Here is a 14800-nt window from a genome sequence, read left to right as displayed (position 1 = left end):
GTACCCTCAATGAAGTTTGCTCCACATTTTATCGGACCCTTCTCCATCATTGAAATAATTAATCCTGTGGCTTATCGCCTTCAGCTCCCTTCATATTTGAAAATCCCAAACTCCTTCCACATTTCCCTACTCAAACCTCTGATCCTGAACAAATTCTGCAAGGTTCTTCCTGTTCCTCCTCGTGTTCAGACAGAAAGAGGCGTGGAATTTGAAGTCTCCCAGGTCCTGGATTCCCATATCCGCAGGGGTTGTTTACAGTATCTCCTGGATTGGAGGGGTTACAGCCTGGAAGAACGCTGCTGGACTGATGCCCGAGACATCCATGCTTCCGCACTCATCAGGAAGTTTCATACTGCCCATCCTGAAAAGCCTGGTGAGTGTCCTGAGGCTACCCATAAGGGGGGTTACTGTCACGACCAGGGTTTCTCGGCATGGTGGTCGGCGGGTGTTACCTGTGAGGATGCTGTGGCGGGGGGCATCTGGTGGTGGTGCTGGTGCCTGGTGGGGAGCATTGGCTGTGCATGGACCTGTTTGGGCATATTGTCATTCTGTGCTGTGTAGGCCTGGCGGTGCTTCCGTTCCGCTCTGGCATGGGCGCCGCCATCTTGCTTTCAGCCATGTGACCTAGTCGGCCAATCCTGGCGTGTCACATGCTCACTCTCTGACCAGTCACGGCTTAGCACTGGGTATTTAGGGGAGTTCAGAGCTCCCTTGCATTGCCAGTGCAACGTGTTTCTCAGTGCAAGCTGTGAGAGAGTTCCTGAGCTTGTCCATCTGCCTGTTGGATCTTTGCCTAAGCCTGCTTTACCTGAGCTGCTCCACACCCTGCTGGAATCCCCTGCCTCCTCCCATTGCCTCTCCCTTGCCTGAGTACCTGTGTCAGCTGTTACCCTGCACCCTGCCTCCACTTTCATTTCCTCTGGACATTATTCACCTCAGCCTGCAATTCACCTCAGCCTCACCACACCTGCATTCTGGACTGTTCCAGCCTGTCACTATCTGGACATTCTCCCATTTGCTTCACTACAGTTCCCAAGTGCACTTCAGGGCAATACCTGGACTTTTTCTTTTGCCATTTCCATGTCACTCATTAAAAGTTCCACTCAATAAAAGTCACTCATTAAAAGTTCCACATTTTCATTTAAATCAGCATCTGTGTCTGCTCCTATCACAACCCCGGGTCCACAACAAAACCAGAACCTCACACTGTTTCGCATGCAGTGCCAGCCTCAATGTCGTTAACGACATTGAGCACACACTGAAGATATTGTTAATGATATCGTTTAGTGCCGTCACCCTACCTCATCCCTGAACATGCACAACATGACAATATCGTCATGTTGGCTTGCATGTTCAGGCGATTAACGACATCTTCAATGACTCGCGGGAGAGCGCATCATTGGTTGTTCACCGCATACACACTAGACGATATTGGATCCGATGAACGATAATGATATCGTTATCGTTCAAATCATCCAATTTATCATCTAGTGTGTACGCAGCTTTACTGTCTGTGCCGCTGAGGCACAAGACGTTCCCAGGTGCTAAAGTGGGATGATGGCCACTTGCGGGGGTGTGGCCGTGCCCCATTCAGCATATTGTGTACTGTGTGCCGATGGGGGTGGGGGCATTGCTCCACTTCCCTGACTAACCCAGGCACCCTGACAGGCCCAGGTAATCTGTACCCGCCCCACCTCCTCTCAGTGCCCTGCATTCTGTGCCTTATGCTTAAGATGAACTATATACAGTAGGTAAGCACTGTATAATGATACAGTGGTATGAAAAAGTTTTTTCCCCCTTTCTGATTTCTTGTATATTTGTCACACTTATATGTTTAAGATCTTCAAACAAAATTGAATATAAGACACAACTGGAGTAAACACAATACACAGTTTTTAAATGAGCATTTCATTTATTGCAGGAAAAAAAATTATCCAATACCAAATGGCCCTGTGTGAAATAGTAATTGCCCCCTTAGTTACTTATTTAACCAATGAACCAAATTGATTTGCTAATTGGGTTCAATTAGAGTAGACACTATCAGCCTTGATTTATTACCAGCAATGCTGAATCTAAATATTACTCATATGGAACCTTTCCGCCAATTTGAAGTTGCCTCAAAGGCCTCAACAAGTAGCACAGTATGCCTCGATCAAAATAAATTCTAGAAGAGGTTGGAAAGAACGTTATTTAAATATATCAGCCTAGAAAGGGTTACAAAGCCATCTCTAAGGCTCTGGGACTCCAGCAAACCACAGTGAGAGCTATTATCTCCAAATAACTTGGAAAAGTGGTGAATCTTCCCAGGATTGGACAGTCTACCAAAGTTCCTCCAAAAGCGCATCGATGACCCATTCAGGAAGTTTCAAAAGAACCCAGATTAACACGTGAGAAGCTGCAGCCCTCACTAGCCTTAGTTCACCTTAAGAAAGAGAGTAGGGAAAAATGGTATATAAAAGGGAGAGTTGCAAGGCGAAAACCACGCTAACCAAGGGGAACAAAGGCTTGTCTCACTTTTGCTAAAGAAAAAACACATTGCTAACCCCAAGCATTTTGGGCTAATGTTCTGTGGACAGATGAATCAAAAATGTAACTTTTTGGAAGCCATGGGTCCTGTTACACCTGGTGTAAAGCTAACACAACATTCCACAATAAGAACATGGTACAAACAGTCAAACATGATGGTGGTAGTGTGATGGTGTGGGGATGCTTTGCTGCTTCAGCACCTGGGTGACTTGTCATAAGTGACAAAATCATGAATTCTGCTCTCTACCAGAAAATTCTGAGGGAGAATGTCCGGTCATCAGTCCGTGATCTGAAGCACCTCTACATGACCCAAAAGAAAGAAAAGGAAGGTTTTGGAGTGGTCTAGTCAAAGTCCTGATTTGATTCCTGTTGAGATGATGTGGCAAGACTTTAAAGGAGCAGTTCATGCTCAAATACCCTCCAATGTGTCTGAATTAAAGCAATTCTGCAAAGAAGAGCGGGCTAAAATTCTTCCACGGCGATGTGAAAGACTGATCTCCAGTTATCGGAACCGATTGGTGGCAGAACCAGCTATTAAGTTTAGGGGCGCAATTCATTTTTCACATGTTTGATATACTGTAGGTGTTGGATAACTTTCTTCCTTTAATAAATGAAATGAAAAAGTAAAAACTAAGGGGCTCATTTATCAATGAGTTTTTTCATACGCAACGAGTGATAAAACTTGTTGCATATGATTAGAGCCGTAACTAGACTTTTTGGTGCCCTGTGCCAGAGAGAGCAATGGTGCCCCCCCCCCCCAACAATCTCTATCTTAAATAGGAACATAAAAATCCACCTGAAAAAGGGCCATGGCCTCATGGGGAAGGACCATGGAAGAGAGGGGAGGCCAGGAGATGCTGGGGATAAAAGAAGAGGTGAGAATGATAATAAATAGGAAAATTGACAGGCTCAACCAGCGCCCCCTGCCCTGCGGTGCCCTGTGCCATGGCACTGGTCGCATTACCCTAGATACGGCCCTGCGTATGATAATTGGTGCTCCAGCCAATCAGCTCTCAACTGTCATTTTTTAAACAGATGACAGTTAGGTACTGATTTGCTGGACCACCATTATCATATACAACGAGTTTTAAAACCCGGTGCGTATGATAAACTCATTGATAAATGGGTCACTGTATTTTGTGTTTACTCAGGTTGTCTTTGTCTAATATTCAATTTTGTTTGAACGTCTGAAACAATTATGTTTGACATATATGCAAAAATAGAGGAAATCAGAAAGAAGGCAAAAACTTTTTAACGCCACTGGTTTAGATTTGAGAATCCTCCGTACATTCCAAAGATATTAGTGTTTAGAAAAGTAGATAGTAAATAGTTGTGGAGACAGAAATGTTGACTGGTGGAGTTTCCCCCCCCCCCCCAAAAGAAAAAAAAATGACAAACAAATCCTGCAATAATTTCCTACAGGGCGAACAAATCTACAATTCCAGGATTTTTTGTCCAAGGCACCAAATAACAGCAAAATATCTCTGAAATCCACATCTGATACCCATGCGGGAAGATGTGCTTTATTAGCAATGACTGGTCAACCCAAGCTATGCAAGATGATAGAACAGTGCTGAGCTGCAGATAAAATATTTAGCTATTGTGCATTTTCCGCAGATGATTTAGAGAATGAAAGTGTGTACCTGCACTTGCCTGGAACAATCCTGTCTGTCCAGATGGAAAGCACTTTTTGCAATTATGAACAGCAAAAGTTAATATACTGACTGATAAAAAAAAAGAAGGTTTGTATTATGCTTGGTAAGGAAGGACACACATGCACTATTTTATGTTTGCCAGGAGTTATAATAAGGTCTTTAATCAAGGCAGGACAGATAGCCGCAACGGCACCGCAAAGTGAAAGTATTTTTATGCAGTACACAGTTAGTGATGGATGAAAATTCTGTTTTATTTCTGCTCTTGTTAATAAACCAAGAGAGCTGCTCCGCTGCAGAGTTTTATGGTGAGCCCGATGCACACTTCTCTTACTCAACTTTAAAGTATGAATAAAAACATAAAAGGGAAAAGTCTGAGTGAAAAATATGACCTAGAGGACCGAGCTATGAAAGGAATGTTTAAATAGCCCACCTTTCCTGATCTTATACTTTTCTCACATCTCACATTGCTAATAAAACAGTTTAAACCTGTTGTAGTTAATTAAACATTGTTTTATTTACCGACTGTAATAGTAAGGCAAATTCATATCTAACTGTGGGCAGCATGGTGGCAAAATGGTTAGCAATGCTGTCTCAAAGCAATAGGGTCGTGGATTTTATTCAGGAGCCACTGCCCTATCTGTGTGTGCCCATATTTGCATAGGGTTCCTCGCAGTACTGCTATAGTGTTGCATAATTAGTGGTCTGTATAAAATAAACAATATTAATACTTAGGGGTATATTTTCCTAAAGGTAGATTTAAAATCGAACAATATCGATCAACATCGATGTTGTGTTTCTGGGGCTAAATCACACATTTACTAATACTTAAAAAAAAAATAATCAAAAGTTGTCTGTTAGTAAATGTGTGATTTAGCCCCAGAAAACAAAATTGATGTTGATGGATTTTGATCAAACTCGATTAAAATCGACCTTTAATAAATATATCCATCACACTTTCTTTTTTAACTGGCCGTAATCCAGTAGTACTAGTATCTACCGCTAGATGCCAGATAGAGGAGTACTCTCACTGAACTTTCCTATGGTCAAGAATTGCTCATTCAGGAGCCTAATTATCATCGGAGCCCATACTGAACTCGCTGCAAGGAATACATAAGTATCCAACTCCCAGCGGGGGAAACTTGACACCGGAGCAATTCATCATTGCTCCGGTGAGGGGACAGCTGCTCCGAAAAGCAGCTGACCCCTTGGTTAGTATCGCAGCTACAGAAGTAGCAGCATCACTTACCTCTTCCCCATTGGCGCGGCCACGCATGCATGACCCGAGTTCCCACATGCGCACAGCCGCCGGGGAGGTAGTGAGGAGGCGGCGGAGGGATCCGCTCAGATCCCTCTGTGAATCCTCGGAACTCCTTCCCATAGGGGAAGGAGTTCCGGGGATCCGAGAACAAACACCACCTGAAGATGGCGCTTGTTCTCAGAAGCAAACTCCGAAAACTTTGTTTTCGGAGTTTGCTAAATATCAGGGGCATGGTTACCAGGCTATTTATCGATGATAAATAGGCCCCTCAGCTTTATATCCTGCGGATCTCTACTAAGCTCCTATTGTTATTAACTCATGTACTGGCAACTTTTGCCTTTTTAAATAATAAAGTTGTTTATTATTATTATACAGTATCACACTATGGTGATTTCCATGTCATTTTGAGGTACATGAAAAAAAGCTTACGATTTCCAGAAGGGTCCTTCTATGAAGAAGTGTAGAGAGAGGCTCTAATTCCTCTTATACACCTGCAACATACTGCACTGGGGTATAACATCCAGGGTGGGATGTACTAAGTATTGCAACTGTGATGCCGTACATACTGCAAATTATCGGGTACATACTGGCGATATTATTGCCAGTATGTACCTAGAAAATCGCAAAGGACGGCTCTCCCGGTAAGATCTGTCCATTGCAATAGAGGGAGTTCCGCGGTTTATGACCCATAAGTCCCTCTAGCTTCATTCTGCGCATGCCCAGAATGATGAATGCTTTGCGGGGGTAGCCGGGAGAGATCCAATTGGAGCCCATCGGCTTCAATTAGGTAACGATAAAGATGGCGTTACCCACCGGATCCAAACTCCAGAATGTATCGCATTCCGGAGTTTGGTACATATGAGAAATGCTGTAAAACCTCCGAAAACTACATTTTCAGGGGTTTTACCACATATTTGGATTTTAGTAATTCCACCACCAAATCACTTATCCTAATCCCACATGTTTGAATTGGTTACACTATGGTCTGTTCCTTCTGAATATTTTGAGGTATCACTGTGGATTGAACCTTTTTTCTGCCGAGGGCCATTTTGATATATATAACATTATTCACGGGCCCAATGCAGGCCACGCCCCCATGTGATGTCACATGGGGGTGGGGCCGCAATTGCCGGTGATTACAGCAATGGCCAGAGCATCCTCAGGATGATCCGGCCATTGCTGTAATCACCGGCGATTATGGCTGTAAGGGCAGCGGCGTGACCTTCTGAAGTGTCCTAAGAACGCCCCTGGCGGCACTGCTGCATAGATTCTGGCTGCAAGGTGGCATGCTAGGGCCTGAGGTTCCCCATCCCTGTTATAGAGTATACGGAGGAAAGAAAGACTGGTTGATGAGCTGTTTACACACCTTTTTCTGGTGCACACAGAAGATTTAGCTTCTTTGTTTTTGAAATGTATTCATCTCACATTTAATGCAAAATGTGTGATGTCTCTTGTCTTCTTTATTTCCTATACTTCTACACTGACTAGGTGTTTCTCCAGAGAGGCTGCCATTTTATCACCAATGTATGTACTAGTGATGAGCGGTTCGGATTCTGAGGAATCCGAACCGCTCCGAACAGGTGGAATCCGAGTCCACCCGAACGCAAGTTCGGGTGTTCCCGCCTGACTCGGATTCCACCTCGAGGCCGAACGTCACCCGTCCGGCGTCGGATTCTCGCGAGAGCCGAGTGATGTTCGGCCTCTATAAAAAGGCACGGCGCCATTTCTCGCGTGACGCGTAGTTAGGTAGTTAGCTAGTGCGCTGTCTGTTCTAGTGTTAGATAGATTAGAGTAGGCAGTGCTCTGTGACTTTACTGGGCATAAGCCCTTGTGTGTGCTCCGGGACTGGGCATAATAAGCCCACTGTGTGTATGTGTACTCTACTACTCACTGTATTATACAAGCTCCGTGACAACTGACAGGGCATAGCCCACTGAGTGTATTATACAAGCTCCGTGACTGGACTTAGCCCACTGAGTGTATACAAGCTCCGTGACAGGGCATAGCCCACTGAGTGTTTTGTACAAGCTCCGTGACAGGGCATAAGCCCACTGAGTATTATACAAGCTCCTTGACAGGGCATAGCCCACTGTGTCTATTATACAAGCTCTGTGACAGGGCATAGCCCACTGTGTCTATTATACAAGCTCCGTGACAGGGCATAAGCCCACTGAGTGTATTATACAAGCTCCGTGACAGGGCATAAGCCCACTGAGTATTATACAAGCTCCGTGACAGGGCATAGCCCACTGTGTCTATTATACAAGCTCCGTGACAGGGCATAAGCCCACTGAGTATTATACAAGCTCCGTGACAGGGCATAGCCCACTGAGTGTATTATACAAGCTCCGTGACAGGGCATAGCCCACTGTGTCTATTATACAAGCTCCGTGACAGGGCATAAGCCCACTGAGTATTATACAAGCTCCGTGACAGGGCATAAGCCCACTGTGTCTATTATACAAGCTCTGTGACAGGGCATAAGCCCACTGTGTCTATTATACAAGCTCCGTGACAGGGCATAGCCCACTGAGTCTATTATACAAGCTCCGTGACAGGGCATAGCCCACTGAGTGTATTATACAAGCTCCGTGACAGGGCATAAGCCCACTGAGTATTATACAAGCTCCGTGACAGGGCATAGCCTACTGTGTCTATTATACAAGCTCCGTGACAGGGCTTAGCCCACTGAGTGTATTATACAAGCTCCGTGACAGGGCATAAGCCCACTGAGTATTATACAAGCTCCGTGACAGGGCATAAGCCCACTGTGTCTATTATACAAGCTCTGTGACAGGGCATAAGCCCACTGTGTCTATTATACAAGCTCCGTGACAGGGCATAGCCCACTGAGTCTATTATACAAGCTCCGTGACAGGGCATAGCCCACTGTGTCTATTATACAAGCTCCGTGACAGGGCATAGCCCACTGAGTGTATTATACAAGCTCCGTGACAGGGCATAGCCCACTGTGTCTATTATACAAGCTTCGTGACAGGGCATAGCCCACTGAGTGTATTATACAAGCTCCGTGACAGGGCATAAGCCCACTGAGTATTATACAAGCTCCGTGACAGGGCATAGCCCACTGTGTCTATTATACAAGCTCCGTGAAAGGGCATAGCCCACTGTGTGTAAACAAGCTCTGTGACTCCACTTCATAGTGATAAAGTAATATGGATCACGAGAATGAACTGAGAGGAGAGCAGAAACAACATGTAAATGCTAGCATTGCAGCGGCTGGAAGTCCATCACTTTTATCTAAAGCTGATGCTCAAGGGCGTAGAGGCTTTCAAACCTTAGGGAACCTGAAATCAAAAAATTTTGATTTTACAGGGGTAAAGACAAAAAAAAAACTTCTAAAGACTACTACTATTGCAGAGAAACAGAAAATTGGCAACATACCATTCACCACACGTAGCGGCAAGGAAAGACTCAGGCTTTGCCCTTTATTTCTGAGTGGTGGTTCTGCAGCTGTCAGTGAGGCATCTTGTGCCTCTCGTGATGATAAAAGACCTTTTCAATCAGACTATAGAAGTGTGAAAAAATTTAAAACCAATAAGGCAGTCAAACAAACTGTGTTTTTTGAAACACAAATGTCAGAAATCCCTGAGGAGAGTCTAAGTGGGTCCACAAGTGGCATTTCTATGTGTAAGCCTGACCTTTCAGAGAAGCCGCCCTCCACAGTTTCTTTTCCATCTGTAGTTGTGGGGATGAGCAGTATTGCCGAGGACATAGAAATTGAGGATGCCACCGTGGAATTGCAAGAGGATGAGAGGAATATATGTGCAGCTGACGCTGGCACTAATGAGGATGTTGAGGATGAGGATATTATTTGTATAAGTCAGGCACCAGTGGAAGCAGCTCTTGGCCAAGATAAGAAGGCCATTGTCATGCCTGGGCATAGAACCAACAAATCCACATCTTTTGTGTGGAATTACTTTTACCCAAACCCTGACAATGTTTGTCAAGCCATTTGTAGCCTCTGTGAGACCACAGTTAGTAGAGGTAGGGACGTTAAACATCTAGGAACCTCTACGCTATTACATCATCTGCAGCGAGCTCATGACAGGTGTTTGATAACAGAAACTACTGCAAAAAAAATAACAACAAGCAGTCCAGCATTAGCTAGATGCCTTCTCTCTACTAAATCCCAGCACCTGCAATCTCCGCCGATAACACCTTCCTCCTCAATATCCTCAGGAATGATCAGTGGTAGTACAACATCCAATTTGTTAGTGCTAAGTCACGGTGACTCCTCCAATTTCCAGGACACCTCAGAAGAAACTGAATCTTTGAGCGCTAGGCCTGCTGCTGCTGCTGGTGGATCTTCATCCCAGAAGTGGACCAAGAAGACTACTAGTAGTATACCAAAAAAACAATTGACTGTTAAAGAATCTCTTGCAAGGGGAAGCAAGTATGACAGCTCTCACCCTGTCGCACAGCGGATCACTGACGCCATGACAGCTATGCTAATATTAGATCTGCGTCCAATATCCTCAATTAATGCAGTGGGATTTACACAGCTAGTTGAGGTCATGTGTCCCCGGTACCAAATTCCATCTCGGTTTCATTTTACCCGAAAAGCCATTCCTCGGCTGTACCAGGACGTTAAACAGAACCTAATTATTGGTCTGCAAAATGCTATTGTACCCACTGTCCACTTAACCACAGATATGTGGACAGCGGTAGTGGACAAGCTAAAGATTACATGACTGTGACGGCCCACTGGGTGGGTGAATCGCCTTCAGCAGCAGCAGTATCTAACAAACAACACCAGCTCATTCAGAGGCAGGCAACTCTGTGCATCACCGGATTCAATAAGAGGCATACCGCTGACAACCTCTTAGAAAAACTAAGAGATGTCATAGAAACATGGCTTACCCCACTTGGACTCTCCTCAGGATTTGTGATTTCTGACAATGCTACAAATATAGTGAAAGCATTACAGCTGGGTGAATTCCAACACATCCCCTGTTTTGCTCACACAATAAACTTAGTGGTGCAGGGTTTTTTAAAAAACGACAGGGGCGTGCAGGAGATGCTGTCTGTGGCCCGAAAAATTTCGGGACATTTTCGGCATTCAGCAACAGCGTGCAGGAGATTGCAGCACCTGCAAGAGCAGTTTAATTTGCCCTGCCATCAACTGAAGCAAGAAGTGGTAACGAGGTGGAACTCAACCCTGTATATGCTTCAGCGGATGGAGGAGCAGCAAAAAGCCATCTATAGCTATACGACAAGCCATGACATTGGGAGAGGAGGGGGAATGTACCTTACCCCAGCACAGTGGAGAGTACTTTCTGTCTTGTGCAAGGTGCTCAAACCATTTGAAGTTGCCACTTGTGAAGTGAGTGCTGACACTGCTAGCTTGAGTAAGGTGATTCCCCTGATTTCGCTTTTGGAAAAGCAGCTGGAGAAATTGAAGGATGATATTAAACAAAGTGATTCCGCAAAGTATGCTGGACTGATAGATCAAGTCCTTTGTTCGCTTCGCCAGGATCCACGGGTGGCCAAGATCTTGAAATCTGATCATTATATTTTAGCAACCATTCTTGATCCTAGGTTCAAGTCATATGCTGTGTCTTTCTTTACAACTGACCCAGATCTTAAAAGAACCAAAGCGCTCCTGGTGAGCAAGTTGGCAGCTGAAGTGACACATGGCACTACGATGATGTCTCCTCCTTCGGTTTCTCCAGCAGCAGCCAGAAAAAAATGCACCTTTTCCAAAAGACCCAGTGGTGATGCAGATAAGTCAAGTCAACATTTTGACATCTGGTCGGGTCTAAAAGATTTGCCCAACACCAGTGACACCTCTACCGCAACTCCATCTAATACGATTACCATCCAAAGAATGGTGGAGGATTATTTTCAGGACACCGTACACGTAGACATGTCACAGAGTCCCTTCTAAGATTGGAAGAAAAAAAAGGCAATTTGGAGACCCTTGTATAAACTGGCTTTGCATTATTTAAGCTGCCCACCCTCCAGTGTGTACTCGGAGAGAGTTTTCAGTACAGCCGGGAACCTTGTGAGTGAACGACGAAGGAGGCTACTTCCACAAAATGTAGAAAAAAATGATGTTCATTAAAATGAACTGGAAATTTCACGAGGAAAACCTTTCCCACCAATCACGTCACAGTACAGATACTTCTGTAATGGTAGATTCCAGCGGGGATGAACTGATATTGTGTGAGGAATCGGATGATGTACACACTGATGAGGGTGAGGATGGCAATGATGGTGACATCATGCCACTGTAGACCTGTTGTCTTTAGTAGATTGGAAGATTTTTTTGTGGGGGCCCAAACAAACCAAGCACTTCAGCCACAAAGTGGCAGTACCTGTCGCTGAAATGCTTCGTTTGTTAAAGTGTGCATGTCCTTTTTAAGATCCAACATAAAGGGTGGGTGGGAGGGCCCAAGGACAATTCCATCTAGCACTACCTTTCATTTCTGCCACTGCTGTGTGGCATAGTTTCATAGATGTGCTTTAAACTGTGGTGTCTGTGCCACTGCGCCGCTGCTCTGACGCTTGGTCACCAGTCAGCTCACTGCAACCTTTGGCCAATAATGGTGAAAACAATAATTTAAGCTGTGAGGTGGTCTAAATTGACTGTAAATGACTGGAAATTAATGTTATTGAGGTAAATAACACTCTAGGAAGAAAAAAAAGCCCAATTTATGTAATTTTAGCTTTTTTGCCAATTTTGGCAAAAAATCCAAATCCAAATCCAAATCCAAAGCCAGTCACCGCAGTTTGGCAATCCAAATCCAAATCCAAAGCCGGACGACGAATTAGAACCAAATCCAAATCCGGCAAAAATGGTCCGGCGCACATCCCTAGTATGTACTGTATACGTTACATTTATAATCTGATTGCTTATTTATTGTAATTATTGTACTGAGTAGGCTGTTTGATACTGAGCAATATATAGCCTTTGGACCTGATGCATTTTTTCTATTTTGACATATTTGTGGAGACATTGGGGCTGATAGTGTAAGGGGTGGCTGGTTCATAACACAGTAGCATTGTACACACAGGGCGGGATGTACTAAACAGAAAAGGAGGTAAAAACCCCGTTTCCGGGGTTTTACCACATTTTCTGTAGGTATCACCACTTGGCCGTCGGGTCTCCGATGCGGAGGGTAACGCCAGCTTTTGCTGGCGTTACCCTATAGAAGCCTATGGGCTTCTACCACATCGCGCTGCTATGAGGGATCTGATCGGATCCCTCCCAGCATGCCCCGCGGCCACATCACTCTGCACATGCGAAGCCAAAGATGGACTTCTGAGGTATAAACCCGAAAGTCCACGGCACCAATGCACATCGCAAAGGATAGATCTTATTGGAAGAGCTGTCCTTTGCGCTACTGATCTCATATATTAGTATATACGCGATCAGTAGGAATGCAAGGTATGGCGGGATGTACTTCGCAAGGTTAGTACATCCCGCCCACAGAGAGGAAGAGATACTCGGATAAAGGATAGTCATGGGGAAATGAGAAATGGAGTCTGCTGGGGTCACAGGTACAGTATGTGGGGGAAGCTGCACGAGGGAGAGGGAGGAGAATGTAGAGTAAGTGCTGGAGGAGGTGGGGACACACAGATGCACAATGGGCCTGATTCAGAGCCGGACACTATTTGCGCTCGCTCGTCAAGAAAATAGGGGTGGCTATTCAAATGAACCGTTCGCTGTTTGCAGTCTGTTCACGCCTCTAGGTCTGAACGAGCGAACAAAACTTGCGGTCGTTTTTTGGGAAACTACGCCCCCTGGCCGCTCGCATCCTACGTCATGTCCGCTATTTATTAGATTAATCGAGTACATCGAACAGGGTATGAGCTGCTCGCTATCCTTGTGGTTGGTTTTTGCTACCACAATTTTGCGAGCAGTTCTGGCTTTAAAAAAACCCAGTGACGTTGTCAATGACGCTGATGTTTTAATTATGCACACCCATAAAACGCCCGTTTTGACCTTTAAGCACGCCTCCGATCGGATCTCCACTCCCCGTTTTCAAGCACCTTCCCCTGTTACCATCCACATACGCCTCATTCTGTCACTCAAAATAGCAGGCATTCGCTATTTTGCGAGCACACGATTTTCGGCCGCACTGACTGGTTCGCGCATGCGTATTACGATCCGTACGCATGCGCAGTTGGGCAAACATCGCTCGGAGCGAACGAGCTGCCGCTTACGAGTGGCTCTGAATCAGGCCCAATATGCAGTGCAGCCTGGATAAACAGCCACACACTTCTAGGGATTGACATCAGTGTAGCCTCATTGGTGACACATACCATCGATGGTAGGTAACTATTCTGTGTGGTACCATGGATGGTACCATCAGTGCTTTCGCACGTGCGCAGAGGAGAGTCGCCATGAGCGGCTGCTGGTGCTGCTGCTTCTGTGTAAGAGCCGGGGACGTGGCTGGGCTATGACTGATGGCTGAGCCTGTCAGGGAAGCAGACCATCCCATTCCCGGCACAACACACTGTGTGTAAGAGCTGGGGGTGGCGCAGGGCTGCTAGCTGGCAGCCTAGCAGCTCTGTGCAGCAGCAGCACTCTGCACACGGCAAATATAAAAATCAGGCCCACAACTACCATCGATGGCAGGAAACCATCTGGCTCTACACTATCGATGGTGAAAGTATTCTGCATCATCCATAGACCATCAATAGATATGATTCATCGATGGACGTTGGCCATCCTTACTCACTATGGCTGGGATGTACTAACGGGGAAAATGCACTAATGTACTAAGCCCCGGGTGCATCTTCGACACTTAATAGAAGCCTATGGGCTTCTTATCAGGATGCTCCAGGCTGGGAGGGATCCGATCAGATCCCTCCCATCACCCCCGTGGGGCCTTCTGCGCAGAAAGGACGCCAGAGTGACTTCTAGGTGATAAACCCAGAAGTTCCTCTGTCCGGAGCCATTGCAAAAGACAGTTCTTTTTCCTGGGAGAGCTGTCCTTTGCAATATTCTTGGTACATACCATGGCAATGAACCGCTGTATGTAACCAAAGTCAGGGAGGATGCATCGCGTATCACGGATGCAATGCTCCTCTCTAAATCTACAGATAGAATGCCACTCAGCCAGCAATGATGCCACACACAACCTACCCACAGCACCCTTGCTTGTGCGAAACGGCATCCTGGTGCTCCGTGGTACCCAGTTTGGGTACCACTGTCATATGCAATGTACATGATATAATGAAAATGAAGGAATACTTCTTTAGTATTACCTAATAATAACCTTTGGTGTTTGGCGACAGGTGTTTTTAAAAATAAGAAATCTGTTAAAAATGTCTCAGGTGCTTTAAAAAAAATGATAATAATACAATAATAAAGCCAGAGAGACTGTAA

The sequence above is a fragment of the Taudactylus pleione genome, unplaced genomic scaffold, assembly GCF_031769625.1.
Source record: "Taudactylus pleione unplaced genomic scaffold, aTauple2 ptg000652l, whole genome shotgun sequence".
NCBI lineage: Eukaryota > Metazoa > Chordata > Amphibia > Anura > Myobatrachidae > Taudactylus > Taudactylus pleione.
The sequence above is the reverse complement of the archived record's forward strand: the minus strand, read 5'-3'. Positions refer to the sequence as shown.